Source organism: Heterodontus francisci, unplaced genomic scaffold, assembly GCF_036365525.1.
Source record: "Heterodontus francisci isolate sHetFra1 unplaced genomic scaffold, sHetFra1.hap1 HAP1_SCAFFOLD_92, whole genome shotgun sequence".
Classification (NCBI taxonomy): domain Eukaryota; kingdom Metazoa; phylum Chordata; class Chondrichthyes; order Heterodontiformes; family Heterodontidae; genus Heterodontus; species Heterodontus francisci.
Genome location: NW_027141473.1, coordinates 450,275 through 469,599, shown reverse-complemented (window position 1 = coordinate 469,599; position 19,325 = coordinate 450,275).

Below are 19,325 nucleotides of genomic sequence, written 5' to 3'. Positions count from 1 at the left end.
GGCTGCCTGTTTTTTCAAGGTTAACTGCAGGATTTTCTCCATTAAATGTTTAGTGTAAGTTTCCAACTGATGAATTAAAATTCCTCATTTGGCACATCGTGTTATCTTGACACCGCCGCAGCACATGGAAAGAAAAGTGAGAATAGGGACATTTCATGACAGAATTGTGGGAAGAAATAGAAGGAAACCCACATTCATTCTCAATAATAACTTCACACATTAATCTTGCATTTACTGCAGCTGACATTGTCTGTTACAGGTGTACTGATCTAATTGTGTTGGAGTTTTGCCTAGGATGGTTATGTGTCAGATTTGATCCTGGCTGTTCTTGCTGAGTTCTGTTTAAAATTGTTGGGTTTGATGAGCTTTGGGTTTGGGACCTGATCATTGGGTTCTTCAGTGGTTAGATCCACACTGACCTTACTTTTAGCTTTCTGGTGAGGTACACAAGTGCTGTTTACTTTAGGGTGTTTGCCGTTCCCTTTTCCCTTTACGATGGGGAGCATCTTTTTTCTGGTCTGCCCTATGTCCTTGGGGACATTACCGCTCGCCAGTGTCTGTCCAACTTTCATTGCACTCTCTTGCGGCACTTTGACTAGGTAAGGCATCTCCCACACCATTGCCACCGTTTTTGGGAACTTTCCTTGCCCTTGCGCTTTTCTGTAAATGCTGTTCTGAGCCTTTTTAGGGTGCCTCTTTGACGTGCATTTAAGGAGGAGAGCGTGTGGTCTAATCTATCTAGCATTTCAGGGTTGACTAATCGGAGAGCAGGGGGTTCCAGTTGGGAGTACTCCTGGCCCTCCTCTAACCTGTCCTCACTGTCCTTTCCAATCCTTCACTCCAGACTGTCTGACAGATCTGTACGTGTCTGTCCCCTCCACAGCCTTTACTTGTTTTCCTTTCGTCTGGGTGTCAATTAAATAATTTACCTGAATTTTCCTTTTGTCACTCGATATGGACCACTGAACTGGGATTTCAGGGGTTCACATGGTCTCTGGGCTGAAATGTTCCAGCCTTGACATTTCTGTCTCCTTATCTTTTCATAGCTGCCTGAGAGGTCATTAGGTGTTCCTGAGCCATTGCACAGGCTCTCAGGAGCCACTCCCAGAGCATGGAAATGTCGTCTAAAATGGAAGACTCATCCCTGTGTCCCAAAAACCTCTCCTTGATTCGTTTAAGAGGACCTCTCACCTTGTCTCCATAAACTAATTCAAACAGACTAAAGCCAGTGGAATCATTGGATAAGTCCCTGGTATCCAACAGGAGAAGTCCCAAACCCTTTGTCCCAGTCATGGGGTAACTCATAGCAGTGTGGCCTGATCATTGTCTTTAGGATCGGGTGGTACTGCTCCAAAGCCCCTTGTGACAGTGGGTGATAGGCTACGGACTTTAGCTAGGTTATGTCCAGAATACCCATGACCTTTTCAAAAATACTGCACGTAGAATGTGTGCCCTGGTCCACCCGGATCTCAGCAGACAGCCCATATCGAGTAAAGAATTGGGTTAGCCCCTCCACCACTACCTTGGCAGAGATGGTTCTTCGGGCGAATGGCCTCTGGGAATCGGGTCACCACATCCATAATGGTGAGAAGATACTGGTAGTCCCGTTTTGTTTTCAGCAGTTGTCCCACACAATTCACCAGCATTATGCTTAAGGGTTCCCCAAAAGTTGGTATGGGAATTAGGGGTGCAGGTTTTATTGCAGGTTGGGACTTCCCCAGAACCTGACATGTGTGAGCAGTTTTACAGAACTCCACCACATCTTTGTGGATTTGTGACCAGTCAAAATACTGTCTTATGCGGGCTTTGATTTTTCATGCAATGACATGTCCAGTCATTGGAATCTCGTGGGCCATTCTTGAAGAAATATTAAGGTACCTCAGTGGCACCACTATCTGGTGAACCACTGTCCACTCTTCATCCACAGGTCTGTCAGGAGGTCTACACTTCATCATCAGCACCTCATTCTTTAAATAGTAACACTCTGCAACTCCCTCTGCTTCAGTTTTAGTTTGGACAGTCTGTGCTATTTTTTAACACTGGGTCAGGTTGTTGAGGCTCAACTAAGGAAAATGTGTTTAACACATCCTTTGGGTCCTCTATCATCCCAAAGAAGGTTTCAGACAAGCAGACAGTAGGGTCATCCGTCTGCAGTGTTAGGCCAGGGGATTGTTTGGCCATGGACCGAGTCACCACACAATCAGGGAGAATGCCAGGGACCTTCTTCTGTAACTGCTCTATCTCCCGGACCTCTTTTGGTCTCTAAAGAACTACTGGGGAAGCTACCACCTTTTCCCCTCTCAGAGCATTACCCAGGAGCAGGTCGACCCATACACTGATAAACTAGGGACAATCCCGATGGTTACCAGTCCTGAAACTGGGTCACACTCCAAGTGCAGCTCATATTAAGGTGCATATACTGTCTTCCGATACCATTCGCTAACACCCTAGCATTCACTGCACTCTCTGGAGGAAAGGTCATGTATTTTCTCAGCAGAAGGGATTGGGTGGCCCCTGTATCCCTGAAAATGACTATGGACTTGCTTGCCTCAGTCGAGGTGTATGGGGTCACCTTTCCTGGGGAAAACATTCTGGTAACTCTCAGGGATTTTGTTAAGTTTTCCCGCAATTTCAGTGGTAGGTTTACTGGGTTTGATTGATGCAAAGACACAGCCTGATCTGCCGTGCTTTCCATCAGGGCCCCTTTTCCTGCACTGATCTGGTGGACCCTGATTAACGCTACAGGTTTTCCCATAACTTCCAGCATTCAGCTCGATGTTGACCTGCCTTATTACAGTGGAAACACACAGGTCTCGGCCATTCCTCCTGCTCTCAGTAATATCCAATTTGGCCTGAGGAGGGTCCCCTGTGTGTCCAGCCTTTCCTTCTTGCCCATGGCTGTTCGGGCTCCTATCACCCTCCCACCTTTTATTCTCGGGTCTTTGGAGTGACTGTGGAAGTGTTTACATTTGGGGTAAGGCCTTGTGTACCAAGGAAAAGTCATCGGCCAGAATTGCAACCTGTCTGGCTCTTTGAACCTTTTGTTCCTCTATGTGGGTTTTAATGGGAGGTGGCCTGCCTTAATACAGTGGAAACTCCTGGAGAAGGATCACCATTCTGAGGTTTTCATATGTGGGCTCTATCTTGAGTCTCCATATCTACTGGTCAAAAGTAAACTCAAAAATGCATTGCAAAATCTTCTATAGGTACGTATAAAGGAAGTATTTAGCAAAAACAAATGTGGGTCCATTACAGGCAGAGTCAGGAGAATTTATAATGGAGAATAGAGAAATGGCAGAGAAGCTAAATGATTATCTTGTGTCTTTCTTCACTGTGGAAGATACAAGAAATCTCCCAGAATTAGAGATCCAAGGGATTTGGGAGAATGAGGAATTGAGGGAAATTAGTATCAGTAAGAAGTTGTATTGGTGAATTTAATCGTGCTGAAGGTTGATAATTCATCAAGATCTGATATTCTACATCCCAGAGTGTTGAAGGAAGTAGTTATGGTAATTGTAGACATATTGGTGATCCACTTTCAAAATTCTATCAATTCTGGAATGCTTCCTGCAGATTGGAAGGTCGCAAATGTCACCCCACTATTTAAGAAGGGAGGGAAAGAGAAAATTGGGAATTACAGACCTGTTGGGCTTCCATCAGTACGAGGGAAAGTGCTAGAATCTATTCTAAAGTATGTGATAAATGGATCTGATTGGGCAGAGTCAACATGGATTTATGAATAGGAAATCATTCATGCCGAACCTGTTGGACTTTTTTTAGGATGTTACTCACAGAATAGAAAAGGGGAGCCGGTGGATTTTCGGGAGGCGTTTGATAAAGTGCCCCACAGGAGATTGGTAAGCAAAATTAAAACACATGGGAAAGGAGGTAATATACTGACATGCAGTAGGGATTGGTTAACAGGCAGGAAACAGAGTAAGAATAAACGGGTCATTCTTGCGTTGGCAGGCTGTGACTAGTGGGGTACCGCAGGGCACAGTACTTGGGCCCCAGCTGTTCACAATATATATCGATGATTTGGATATGGGGACCAAAGTAATATGTTCAAGTTTGCAGATGACACAAAACTAGGTGGGAATGTGAGTTATGAGGAAGATGCAAAACGGCTTCAAGGGGATTTGGACAGACTTAGTGAGTGGGCAAGAACATGGTAGATGGAATATAATGTGGAAAACTGTGAGGTGGGCCACTTGGGTAGAATGAATAGATGTGCAGAGTATTTCTTAAATGGTAAGAGATGAGAAAGTGTAGAAGTACAAAGGGACCTGGGTGTCCTTGTCAATAGGTCACTTAAAGCTAACATGCAGGTGCAGCAAGCATTTAGGAAGGCTAATGTGTGTTACTTTTATCGTTAGAGGATTTGAATACAGGAGAAGTGAAGTCTTGATTCAATTGTATAGAACCTTGGTTAGATCGCACCTGGAGTACTGTGTGCAGTTTTGGTCCCCTTATCTGAGGAAGGATATTATGACCATAGAGGGACTGTAACAAAGATTCACCAGACTTGTTCCTGGGATGGCGGGACTGTTCTACGAAAAGAGATTGAAGAAACTGAACATGTATTCTCTCGAGTTTCGAAGAATGAATGGTGATCTCATTGAAACCTACAAAATACTTAAAGGGATAGACAAGGCAGCTAAGATGTTTCCCCTGGTTGGGGAGTCTAGAACCAAGGGACACAATTTGAAAGCCACTTAGGACAGAGATGAGGAGTAATTTCTTTACTCAGAGGGTTGTGAACCTTTGGAATTCTCTACCCCAGAGGGCTATGGAAGCGCAGTCATTGAGTATGTTTAAAACAGAGATTGACAGATTTCTATAGACCACTGACATAAGGGGATATGAGGATAGTGTGGGGAAAAGGCATTGAAGAGGATGATCAGCCAGGATCATATTGAATAGTCGAGCAGGATCGATGGGCTGAATGGTTGAATTCAGCTCCTATGTTCCTATATTCCTTAGCTGCGTAACTCCTTCAAACTCGAGGTCAGTTTAGCCAGGCTGCTTTCCGAGGGTTCAGAATCATTGGCGGTTCACTCCCGATACTATCTCATGTACACCCAGGATAGCATTTTTAGTCACCTCATAATCTAATGAACTTTTATCTGGCAGCAGTGAATAAACCCCATGGGCTTTCCCTGTTATTATGTTTTGTAAAAACAGCATCCAGCTGTCTTCCGGCCATTTCAGCTGCTTTGCAAGCTTATCAAAAGTGATGAAACATTCTCCCACATCCTCCTCATTGAACTTTGGAATGAACTGGGAGATGTTTAAGAGTTCAGCACATGGTCCTGAGCTGGGGGCAGCTCCCTCACTAGCTGTGCCTTCACCAGGTGCACTGGGTCTTCATCGAGTTGTTTGAGCCACCTTAACTCCCTTTCCTCCTTCTCCTTCTGGAACACTCTTACTTATTCCCTTTATTGACACTTACTCTGCTCTTTCTCACGCTCTCTGGAATTCTAATTCTAGTCTCTTCTGTTCTAGTTTTACCTTCGCTAACATTACTCTATCTGTTAGTGATTCTAACTCTGTTTGAGTCTTCAGCTTCAAGTGAAAAATGGTTGGCCACAAGTCTTAGGATTTCGGGTTTCCTAGCTTTGGATGGAGAGTAATCCCTAACTGTCCTGCTACATTACTCAACTTTTCAACAGAGAGGGGTTTTCGCCTGCACCAAGTTACTTCACTCTATATGTAACTCCCTTATTGCGAATCTACTTCCTTTATTCGAAAAGAGTGAGAGACGGAAAGCACGACAAATTATGAGGGCACAGATAGGGTAGATAGGAAGAAATCTTTTCCCTTCGTGGAGGTGTCAGTAACCATGGGGCATTGATTGAAGTTAAGGGGTAGGCGGTTGAGAGGTGATTTGAGGGAGAAAAATTCACCGAGAGGGTGGTTGGAATCCGGAACACACTGCCTGAAGGGGTTGAAGAGGCAGGACCCTTACAGGATTCAAGAAGTATTTAGATTAGCACTTGAAGTGCCATAGCATACAAGGTTACTGGACTGGTGCTGGAAAATGGATTAAAATGGACAGGCTTGATGGTCGACAAGGACACAGTGGTGCGAATGGACTGTTTCTGTCCTGTATAACTCTGTGACTCTGTGACACTTCCAATTTCTCGTTTGTCGTCGGGTTACAATCTCGAGAACCTCCACATTTCTGTTACAGCAGGTGAGGAGAGGTCTCAGTCTCCCCTCTTGTCCTATCTTTCATTTGTTCGCAACTGGATTTGTTCCTTTTTAGCAGTGGACGTGCTGACCACCTCAGTGAGTATTTTACCTTTTACCATTATTGTGATCGTGAAAGAACCAATCGGACAGGTTTTCTTGAGTTTAAACAAGAGGTGCGTTTATTATACTTAACAATCTAAACTGGATCTGAATAAAATAATAAAAATATACGGTGCACATTGAAGCGCACACTCATAGGCAAATCACACAAATAAGTAAGAGAGAGTGATAAATAATTTTAAATTTGTATTATAGTCTATAATAAATTTAAGTCAGTGAGATTGGATAATTCTGTGGTCTGCGCCTTTGCCATCCTTATTTATGAGTTTCATGTCATCTGCAAGCATTGAAATGATGTTTTTTTACGTACAAGTCTCTATCACTTGTACATCTATCTACAAGTCAGGAAAAGCACTGATTCTAATACTAACCCCTGAGAAACAACACTGAATACTCCCCCTCCACCAGTCTGAACAATGCCCGTTCATCACTTCTCTCTACTTTCTGTCCCTGAGTCAGTGTCATATCCACGCTATGACTGTCACATTAATCCATGTGCTCCATTTTTCATAGAACATAGAACATTACAACGCAGTACAGGCCCTTCGGCCCTCGATGTTGAGCCGACCTGTGAAACCATCTGACCTACACTATTCCATTTTCATCCATATGTCTATCCAATGACCACTTAAATCCCCTGAAAGTTGGCGAGTCCACTACTGTTGCAGGCAGGGCGTTCCACGCCCCTACTACTCTCTGAGTAAAGAAACTACCTCTCACATCTGTCCTATATCTATCACCCCTCAACTTAAAGCTATGTCCCCTCGTGTTTGTCATCACCATCCGGGGAAATAGACTCTCACTATCCACCCTATCTAACCCTCTGATTATCTTATATGTCTCTATTAAGTCACCTCCCCTCCTCCTTCTCTCCAACGAAAACAACCTCAAGTCCCACAACCTTTCCTCGTAACATCTTCACTCCATACCAGGCAACATCCTAGTAAATCTCCTCTGCACCCTTTCCAAAGCTTCCACATCCTTCCTATAATGCGGTGACCAGAACTGTACGCAATACTCCAGGTGCGGCCGCACCAGAGATTTGTACAGCTGCAGCATGACCTCGTGGCTCCGAAACTCGATCCCCCTACTGATAAAAGCTAACACACCATATGCCTTCTTAACAGCCCTATTAACCTGGGTGGCAACTTTCAGGGATTTATGTACCTGGACACCAAGACCTCACTGTTCATCTACACTGCCAAGAATCTTCCCATTAGCCCAGTACTCTGCATTCCTGTTACTCCTTCCAAAGTGAATCACCTCACACTTTTCCGCATTAAACTCCATTTGCCATCTCTCAGGCCAGCTCCGCAGCCTATCTATGTCCCTTTGTAACCGAAAACCTCCTTCGGCACTATCCACAACTCCACCGACCTTCGTGTCATCCGCAAATTTACTAACCCATCCGTCTACACTCTCATCCAGGTCATTTATTAAAATGACAAACAGCAGTGGCCCCAAAACAGATCCTTGCGGTCCACCACTATTAACTAAACTCCAGGATGAACATTTGCCATCAACCACCACCCTCTGTCTTCTTTCAGCTAGCCAATTTCTGATCCAAAGCTCTAAATCACCTTCAATCCCATACTTCCGTATTTTCTGCAATAGGCTACCGTGGGGAACCTTATCAAACGCCTTCCTGAAATCCATATACACCACATCCACTGCTTTACCCTCATCCACCTGTTTGGTCACCTTCTCAAAAAACTCAATAAGGTTTGTGAGGCACGACCTACCCTTCACAAAACCATCCTGACTATCGCTAATGAACTTATTCTTTTCAGGATGATTATAAATCCTATCTCTTATAACCTTTTCCAACATTTTACCCACAACCCAAGTAAGGCTCACAGGTCTATAATTACCAGGGCAGTCTCTACTCCCCTTCTTGAACAAGGGGACAACATTCGCTATCCTCCAGTCTTCCGGCACTATTCCTGTCGACAATGACGACGTAGAGATCAAGGACAAAAGCTCTGCAATCTCCTCCCTGGCTTCCCAGAGAATCCTAGGATAAATCCCATCTGGCCCAGGGGACTTATCTATTTTCACACTTTAAAAAATTGCTATTCCAAAATTTTCATAACAAGTCTATGACATGTCATTTGATCACAGGCCTTTTGAAAGTCCGTAAACATAACATAAAACACACTATCCTCTTCAACACTCAGTTATGTTATCAACGAACTTGATCATGATTATCAGACGTGATTGGTCATTAACCTATCCGTGCTGTTTGTTATTTATTATACCATGTTTTTCCAAGAAAGATATATGTTTGTACAGGGTTATGGCCTCTAGAAATTTCCAACCACTGACATTAGACTGACTGGTCAGTAGTTGCAGGGTTCAGTTCATGTCTCCTTTTTAAAGCAGGTTGTAACATTTGCAACCCTCCAGTCCTCTGTCAGCACTCCCAGATCCAAGGAGGATTGAAAGCTTCTGGCCAGTGCCTCTGCTATTTCCACCATTCCTTTTTTCAACAAACCTCATATATCCCAACTAGACATAGGAACACTTCCACACTATTGTGGTACAAAAATTGTTGGAGAAAAAGGGGTTAACTGAACCTGTTTGTTCATTGACTGTAATTAATGTCAGTCACTATGGACCCCAATTGTGTCACTGGAGGTTTTCCCTGTTCTATTAATAAGGGAGTCCTTTCAATGTGTTAACTCATAGTGTCAGTGGGAGCATTACCCCCGGCACTAACAGAGATCCATGGCTGCAGAGAGAGACAGAGATTGGATCGATCAGAATCTCGGAACAATTGATAAGAATATTGCAACAATGGGTCAGAATCTGAGGACAATAGATTGGAATATTACAACAATGGACAGCAGGACTTTCTCCTTTTGGTTTGGCTTGTTTACTGCTGATTATGTTTGGATGATATTAGAATTTCGGATCTATTATGCTCTGAAAATGATTGAAACGATTTACTATTGCATCCTCGCGATTATTGGTGTCCCTGGTAAGTCTCTGTATCCAACCATTAGATCTATAAACCACATTTCACTGATATAGTTTTCTTGTCATGTAAATCTTTGGAAGACGTAAGCCACTGTGTTCAGTCTCTGTCACAAAGTCCACACTATATCCACTATCTGTATTCCCCTACCTATCCAATGTCTGAGGCTGAAAGAGACTGTTTGGAACCTCTGTTTTATATTTATACCTGAGATGAGTTCATCGCCATATTCCCCCCCACACCAACCCGACCTACTACCACCTCTGTAACATCACCCATCATCACCTCTGCCTCAGCCCATCTGCTGAATAAGCCCTCATCTGTGCCTTTGTTAAATCCACACTTGAATATTCCAATTCTATCCTGGTCACCCTCCCAGTTATAAACCTTTGCTGACTGTATCCTAACTCACACCAAATCCTGATCACCCATTACCCCTGTACTCACTGATCTACATTGGCTCCCGGTCTGGCAGCACCTTAATTTTAATATTCTCATGGTCTCACCCTTCCAATTAATCCCATTTCCCTTCCATTTCACATATTATTGAAAACATTATGCCGTCAAGTCTTTTCCCATTTCCCTTTTTGAAGTGAGTTGCTTTCACTCTATATCTTCCTCTGCTGTGATTTTCACTCTGTGGCAGCACTGGTGCCAATGCGATGAAACCTGGATCGAGAAAATGATGTGCACTGCACAGCCAGCCACTTCTCGTGTCTCCAGCATAGTGCCCCATGCTGGGAAGGGATCTAGCCTGGGTATACCATGCATGTGCTGTTAGTGTGAGGAAGGGTCTGAATTGACGTCAATCAGCTAATCCGACATCTTTGATGTATATCTTTGACACTTTGTCTGTGCATGTCCACTGACTGCCTGTGTTAGTACTCTCAGCTGAAAGTACATTCAGCAGCATGAAGAACCCCCTCTAGTGTTATTTAAAAGGACCAGACATCCAACTTACAGGTGAGGGGCTTTTGACTTACTTCTGCTATTGTAAAGTTAGTGGCGGTGCTGTGGATGGTTTTCTGGAGGTCGTGTTGGGAGCTGCTGCAAAGATTCAGTGAAAAAAGAGGATTTGTGACCCAACTCTGGACGAGGTATGGGGACTGTAGTTACAGTGCCTCTGGGTCTGTAACATGACCAACAAATGGAGCAGAGGCTGCAGAGAGGGGAAGCTCTGTAAAGCGGGAGGACAAAGGGGTTCTTCCCTACCCAGCCTGGGTTTTCCAAGAGCACTTTTCCCACCTACACCTAACCCAGGAGCAGTGTGTGAGGTGAATCAGAATCAATAAGGAGGTGGTCACAGAGCCGTGTCAACTCCTGTAACATGAACTGAAGCCTCACACAAGGATGAGGACGGAGCTGTCAATGGTTGATATGGTCTGACTTTCATTGAACTTCTATGTATCTTTGAAAATTGATAATCAAACAAACTTAAAAGCTTTGTATCTGAATGCAGGAATCATTCGGAATAAAATAAATGAGTTAACAGCACAAATGAAGACGAATGGGTATGATTTATTGGCGATGACTGATACGTGGTTGCAGGGAATTCAGGTTTGGGAATTGAATATCCAAGGGTACTTATTATTTTGGAAGGATAGACAGGAAGGAAAAGGAAGAGGTGTAGCATTGTTAGTAGAGAAAAATATCAGTGCTATGGTGAGAAATGATACAGGCACTGGAGATCAAGACGTAGATTCAGTGTGCGTAGAAATAAGTAATAGAAAGGGGAAGAAGTCCCTGGTGGGAGTAATCTATAGTTCCCCAAACAGTAGTCCCGCAGTGGGGAACAGTATAAACCAAGAAATACTGTGAGAACTTGTGAGAAAGGTACGGCAATGGTGATTTTAATATGTATATAGACTGGATTAGTCAAATTGGCAAAGGTAGCCCCGAGGGAGAGTTCATTGAATGCATTAGAGATTGTTTTTTGGAGCAGTATGTTGTGGAACCAACTAGGGAGCAGGCTATTCTAGATTTGGCATTGTGAAATGAGGTGGGATTAACTAATGATCTCATAGTTAAGGATCCTCTACGGAACAGTGATCATAGCTTGCTGGAATTTCAAATCCATTTTGAGGGCGAGAAACTGGAGTCCCGCTCCAGCGTTCTGGAGTCAAACAAAGGTAATTACATAGACATGAGGACTGATTTGGCCCTCGTGGACTGGGCAGGAAGACTAAAAGGGAGGAAAGTTGATGGGCAGTGGCAGATATTTCAGGAGAAATTCAATTCCTCCCAACTAAAATGTATTCCAAAGAGGAAGAAAGATTCGAAGAGGGGGAATGACATCCATGGCTAAGCAAGGAAGTTAAGGATAACATAAAGACAAAGACTAAGGCTTACCATATTGCAAAGGCCACTGGCAGGCTGGAGGATTGGGAAATATTTAAAGATCAACAAAGGGTTACTAAAAAATAAATAAAAAGTGAAAAAGTACATTATGAAAGAAAATTAGCACAAAATATAAACGCGGATAGCAAAAGCTTCTTTAAGTATATGAAAGGTAAGAGAGTAGCAAAAGTGAATATTGGTCCCTTGGAGGATGAGACTGGGATGTTGATAGAGGGGGACACAGAAATGGCGGAGACACTAAATCAGTATTTTGCCTCAGTTTTCACGGTGGAGGACACTAGTACCATCTCTATAGTAACAGGTAATGTAGAAGTTACAGAAAGAGAGGAATTTAGAACAATCATAATATGGGGAGGCGTTGGTGTAGTGGTCTTGTCACTGGACTAATAAACCAGGGACCCAGGGTATTGTTCTGGGGACATGGGTTCGAATCCCACCACAGCAGAAGGTGGACTTTGAATTCTATTAATAAATCTGGAATTAAAAGCAAGTCTGGTGATGGCCATGAAACCATTGTCGATTGTTGTAAAAACCCATCTGGTTCACTAATGTCCTTAACGGAAGGAAATCTGCTGTCCTTACCCTGACTCCATACCCACAGCAATATGATTGACTCTTACATGCCCTCTGACGTGGCCTAGCAAGGCACTCAGTTGTAACTAATTACTACGGAGTCAATAAAAAGGAATGAAACTGGACGGACCACCCAGCATTGACCGGGAATGACCACGGCAAACCAGCCCTGTCCACCCTGCTAAGTCCTCCTGACTAACATCTGGGGGCTTGTTGGGAGCCCAGCCGAAGTTGGGAGAGCTCTCCCACAGACTATTCAAGCAACAGCCTGAAAAAGCCAGACTCACGGGCAATGTCTCAGACACTGCCATCATCATCCCTGGGTATGTCCTGTCCCACCGGCAGGACAGACGCAGCAGAGGTACAGTGGCATACAGAAGGGACGGATTTGCCCTCAACAACGACCCTGGACCCCACGAAGTCTCATGGCATCAGATCAAACATGGACAAGGAAACCTCCCGCTGATTACCACCTCCCGCCCTCGCTCAGCTGATGAGTCAGTATTCCTCAATGTTGAACAGCACTTGGAGGAAGCACTGAGGGTGGCGAGGGCACAAAATGTATTCTGGGTGGGGGACTTCAATGTCCATCACCAAGAGTGGCTCGGTAGCACCACTAGTGACCTCGTCCTCACCAATCCGCCTGCCGCAGATGCATCTGTCCATGACAGTGTTGGTAGGAGTGACCACTGCACAGACCTTGTGGAGATAAAGTCCCAACTTCCCATTTGGCATTCCCTCCATCGTGTTGTGTGGCACTATCACCGTGCGAAATGGGACAGATTTCGAACAGATCTAGCAATGCAAAACTGGACATCCATGAGGCGTTGTGGGCCATCAGCAGCAGCAGAATTGTACTCAACCACAATCTGTAACCTCATGGCCCGGCATATCCCCCATTCTACCATTACCATCAAGCTAGGAGACCAACCCTGGTTCAATGAAGCGTGCAGGAGGGCATGCTAGGAGCAGCACCAGGCATACCTCAAAATGAGGTGTCAACCTGATGAAGCTACAACCCAGGACTATCTGCGTGTAAAACTGCGTAAGCTAAGCGAACAGAGCTAAGCGAACCCAGAAGCAATGTATCAGGCCTAAGCTCTGCAGTCCTGCCACATCCAGTCCTGAATGGTGGTGGGCAATTATCCAACTACCTGGAGGAAGTGGCTCCACAAATATCGCCATCCTCAATGATGAGGGAGCCCAGCACATCACTGTGAAAGCTAAGGCTGAAGCATTTGCAACAATCTTCAGCCAGAAGGGCCGAGTTGAGGCTGATTTCGGCCTCCTCCTGAAGTCCCCAGCATCACAGATGACAGACTTCAGCTAATTTGATTCATTCCACGTGATATCAAGAAAAGACTGAAGGCATTGGATACTGAAAAAGCTATGGTGCCCTGACAATATTCCGGCAGTAGTACTGAAGACCTGTGCCCCGAACTTGCCGCACCCCTAGCCAAGCTGTTCCAGTACAGCTAAAACACTGGCATCTACCCTGCAATGTGGAAAATTGCCCAGGTATGTCCTGGACACAAAAAGCAGGACAAATCCAACTCGGCCAATTACCGCCCCATCAGCCTCCTCTCAATCATCAGTACAGTGATGGAAGGTGACTTCAACAGTGCCATCAAACGACACTTGCTCAGCAAGAACCTGTTCAGTGATGCTCAGTTTAGGTTCAACCAGAGCCATTCAGCTCCTGACCTCATTAAAGCCTTTGTTCAAACATGAACAAAAGAGCTGAACTCAAGAGGTGAGGTGAGAGAGACTGCCCTTGACATCAAGGCAGCATTTGACCGAGTATAGCATCAAGGAGCCCCAGCAAAATTGAGGTCAATGGGAATCAGGGGAAAGCCCTCCGCTGGCTGGATTCAAAACTAGAGCAATGGAAGATGGTTGTGATTGATGGAGGTCAATCATCTGATCTCCAGGACATCACTGTAGGAGTTCCTCAGGGTAGTGTCCTCGGCCCAACCATCTTCAGCTGATCCATCAATGACCTTCCATCAATCATAAGGTCAGAAGTGGGGATGTTCGCTGACCATTGAACAATGTTCAGCACCCTTCGTGACTTCTCAGATACTAAAAAGCAGTCTGTGTAGAAATGCACCAAGACATGGACAATATCCAGGCGTGAGCTAAGTGTCAAATAACATTCGTGCCATACAACTGCCAGATAATGAGGGTCTCCAACAAAAGAGAATCTAACCATCTCCATTTGACATTCACTGGCATTACCATCGCTGAATCCCCCACTATCAACATCCTGAGGGCTACCAATGGCCAGAAACTGAACTGGAGTAGCCATAGAATTACTGTGGCTACAAAAGCAGGTCAGACGCTAGGAATCCTGAGGCGAGTAACTCACCTCCTGACTCCCCAAAGCCTGTCCACTATCTACAAGGCACAAGTCAGGAGTGTGATGGAATACTCTCCACTTGCCTGGATGGGTGCAGCTCCAACAACACTCAAGAAGCTCAACACCATCCAGAGCAAAGCAGCCTACTTGATTGGCCCCCCCATCCAGCAACATTCACTCCCTCCACAACCGACGCACAGTAGCAGCAGTGTGTACCATCTACAAGATGCACTGCAGCAATGCACCAAGGCTCCTTAGACAGCACCTTCCAAACCCACGACCTCTACCAACTAGAAGGATAAGGGTATAAAATGATTGGGAACACCACCACCTGAAAGTTCCCCTCCAAGTCACACACCATCCTGACTTGGAACTATATCGCTGTTCCTTTACTATCGGTGGGTCAAAATCCTGGAACTCCCTTCCTAACAGCACTGTGGGTATACCTAACCCAAGTGGACTGCAGCGTTTCAAGAAGGCAGCTCACCACCACCTTCTCAAGGGCAATTCGGGATGGGCAATAAATGCTGGCCTAGCCAGCGACGCCCGCATCCCATGAATGAATAAAAAATAGTCACGAGGGAAAAGGTACTGAACAAACTATTGTGATTGAAGGCAGACAAATCCCCAGGGCCTGATGGCCTACATCTTAGGGTGTGAAAGGAAATAGCAGCGGAGATAGTGGATCCATTGGTTATAATATTCCAAGATTCCCTGCATGCGGGAAAGGTTCCAGTGGATTGGAAAAAATGCCTGTATAACGCCCTTATCTAAAAAGGGAGGGAGGCTTAATGTAGGAAACAGTAGACCAATTAGTTTAACATCTATCGTTGGGAAAGTGTCACAATCCATTATTAAGTAAGTAATAACAGGACATTAAGAAAGTCAAAAGCAACCCATCAGAGTCAGATTTTCTGAAGGGTAAATCGTGTTTGACGAATTTGCGAGAGTGCTTCGAAGCTGTGACAAGAAATGTGGAAAATGGGGATCCTGTAGATGTAGCATATCAAGACTTCCAGAAGGCATTTGTAAGGTGCCACACAAAAGGTTAATACACAAGGTAAGATCACATGGTGTTAGGGGCAATTTATTAGCTTGGGTAGCTGATTGGCTAACCAACAGAAAACAGAGAGTCGGGATTAATGAGTTTTTTTCTGGTTGGCAAGATGTAATTCGTGGGGTGCCTCAGGGTTTGGCCCTTGGGCCCCAACTATTTACAATCTATCTCAATGACGGATGCAGGGATAGAAGGTACTATTGCCAAATTTGCAGGTGACACTTAAATAGATTGATTAGTAAGTTGCAATAAATACATAAGAAATTTACAAATTGATATGGATAGGTTTGGTGAATGGGACAACATTTGGCAGATGGAGTTTAACGTGGTTAAGTGTGAGGTTATCCATTTTGGTCAGAAAAATAGAAAGGTAAATTATTATCTAAATAGAGAGAAACTTCAGAGTACTTCGGTGCAGAGGGATCTGGGTGGCCTCGTGCATGAATCACAGAAAACTAGTTTGCAGATACAGCAGGTGATAAGGAAAGCAAATTGAATTTTGGCATTTATTGCTAAAGGAATAGAATATAAAAGTAGGGAAGTGTTGCTGCAACTGTACAAGGCATTAATGAGACCGCGGCTGGAGTATTGCGTACAGTTTTGGTCTGCTCACTTGAGGATGGATGTAGCTGCATCGGAGACAGTTCAGAGGAGGGTCACGAGATTGAATCCAGGGATGAGGGGTTTGTCTTATGAAGAGAGATTAAGCAGTTTATGCCTTTACTCTCTAGAGTTTAGAAGAATGAGATGAGATCTAATGGGGTATATAAGATCATTAAAGGATTGATAATGTAGACGTAGAGAAGATGTTTCCTCTTGTGGGGCAATCTAGAACGAGAGGTCATAGTTTCAGGATAAAGGGGGTGCAGATATAAAACAGAGATGAAGAGAAATTTCTTCCCTCAAAGAGTTGTGAGTCTGTGGAATTCACTACCCCATAGTGCGGTGGATGCCGGGACTTTGAGTACATTTAAGGAGGAGATGGACAGATTTTTATTAGAAATGGGTTGAAGCGTTATGGAGAACGGGCAGAAAAGTGGAGTAGAGGCCGAGATGAGATCAGCCATGATCATATTGAATGGCAGAACAGGCTCGAGGGGCTGAACTGCCTACTCCTGCTCCTAGTTCCTATGTTCTTATCTGGATTGATCCAGGCAAGAGCGGCTGAAGGATCCATTATCTCTCTCTATGTTGTCTATTGATGTATCTGCAGTGTGACGGAGACCACCTATGTTGGGTGAGGCGAATTATACCATCTGCTACCTCAGCAGGGAGAAGCAGGATGAGAGGTCTCGTGGCTTTGTCAGGATAGCAGAATTCCTGATGGTGTAGGTAGCTCTGCGGGGCCCCCATGTCAATGGGGAGAGGCACAGGAACTGAAACAACTCCCACTCCATTAATGTACAGTTGGTGTGTGAGCATGCCCAGTACATCATGTTGGTTAATGTCCACTATCCTGGCAGCAGCTACCATACCTTCATTCTGAAGCAGTCAGCCATTCCCAACACGTCAGGCCTCCATACAGAACCAGAATGTGGCTCATGACCTCTCAACTCTAGACACCCCTTCCCACACACAAAACCACCAGGTGAAGCAATGCTTCCGATGTCTGAACCGCTCGGGGGGAGTCCACCAGTACACACTGGATCAGGTGTTCAAGTTCATGGTGTTCTGCTGCACCCTTCATAATCCTCACCATCATGAGGACACAGGCATTGGCACCAGGAATCCGGAGGCCAACTCAGGAGGAGGAGGAGGCAGGGAGTATATTTCGTGGATGCCTTCGACCCGGACAGGCTGTTGGAGAGTCCCTGCTAAGATTCTAGTTCGCATCGGACAACCTCCCTTTCCCATCTTGGATCCCCCATACTCCACCATTACACCCATCTGAGACGCCCCATCACAGTGTCCCCTTTATCACCATCCTGCAACAAACACCACCAACAAAAACCTTTTCATTAACATCTTTATCCAACAACACATCCAATTGTACCAACAAAACTGAACTATTCACCCTTGTGTATTCCCTTAGTGCCTGTATTGTGGATTTCCTCAACTTGCCTAGTTCTCCTACATAGTGTTTCCCCAGTGGCTGCAGCATGGCTGAGTTTCACTGGGGGTGACGGCAAATGGCCTTGCAGGACGTCCTCGTGCAGCTCTGTGACGTGAAAGCTCGGATTCGGATTTCAACACCTCGACATGAGCAGCAGCTCCAGCAATGTTCACATCTGAGTCCTGTGTATTACAATTCGTCTGTGACCTCGTCCTCCGGTGAGCTGACACATAAACTATCCTTTCCCCCTGGCCTGGCTGCTGCTCACTCGTGCTCGGTGACTCATCACATGCAGATTCTGACTCTATACCAGCCTCTAAGGTACACGCAGTGTAAGTATTTGATCTGGTGACTGTGAGTATCAGACCAAGTGATGGGTCTTCACCATCAGTGCTGTGCTGCTGCTCTCTTTCTATCTCCTGGAGCTGCTGTGACTGGGAAGCTGGCATTATTGGGTTATCATTGGAAAGTATAACATCAGAAGGGGAGGGTTGGGGTGAGGGATTGTGGGTGGTGGAAAGCAGGAGGTCCATGATCCCACAATCTGCAGCTTGTACATCATCATTTATGACGTTTACCAGTTCTGATGAAGGGTCACAGATCTGAAACATTAACAGTGTTTCTCTCTACACCGATGCTGCCAGACCAGCTGAGTATTTCCAGCACTTTCTGTTCTCTTCCCTGAGCTCTGGAATTCTCTTCCTAAACTCTAAATACAGTAAGTTGCAGAGAGTCCAGTTTTAGGGAGTACTACATGTACAGAGTACTAAATACAATAAAGTTAGTTAACTATTGCATTCTGCATTTCACTTAATTTTATTCTGAACTTCTAGTTTCTTTGTGACAGCTGGACAGTTCATTGATTCTCATGGAATAAGAGGGTCAATGTCAGCTTGGATACAAAATATAAACTGGCTTAATGAGAGAAAACAGTGAGTTGTGGTAAACAGTTGCTTTTTTCGGACTGGAAGAAGGCCGACAGTGGTGTTTCCCCAAGGGGCAGTGCTTGGACCACTGATATTTTTCTGATATATATAAATAATTTGGATATTGGAACACAGAACACTCAGATCGAGGGAGCTGCTGCTCATATGCACCATTCCCAGTTCCTGCTTTGGAGCCATAGACTCAACGGCTGTAAGGTACCTGTGTGTGGCTGTGGTGGTGACATCTCTCTCACTGTCAGTGACTGTGGTTAGTCTTGTTCTTGGACTGGTCTGCAGTTTAGGCCCAGGTTACCACACACCCTGGTAATTTCCAGTTAACTTGTCGTCCTTGTATGGAGGAGATTGAGCAGAGACTGTGAGGCTCACAAATATGTTGTCTGAAGAAGAACCGGGATATCTGGCTTTGTGCTTGGAGACAGCAGCCACTACTGTCCACTGTTGACAGATTGTGTCTGAAACTGTCGGATTTTATCTCAACACAGGGCGTGGTCAGCTTCAGGGGAGGCAGAGCTTTAACACGGGTCTAATTCCCTCATAGCCCCTCCTCACATCTTCTAACTCCTCCCCTAGTCTGGGAGTTTCTGCCTGTTAGTAAGTGTTTTGGTCCAGTATTTGTTATAATTTTCTCTCTGGATAATATACTCCATCATGTGGCTCCTGATCCAACAGTAACTGATTGTACAGGA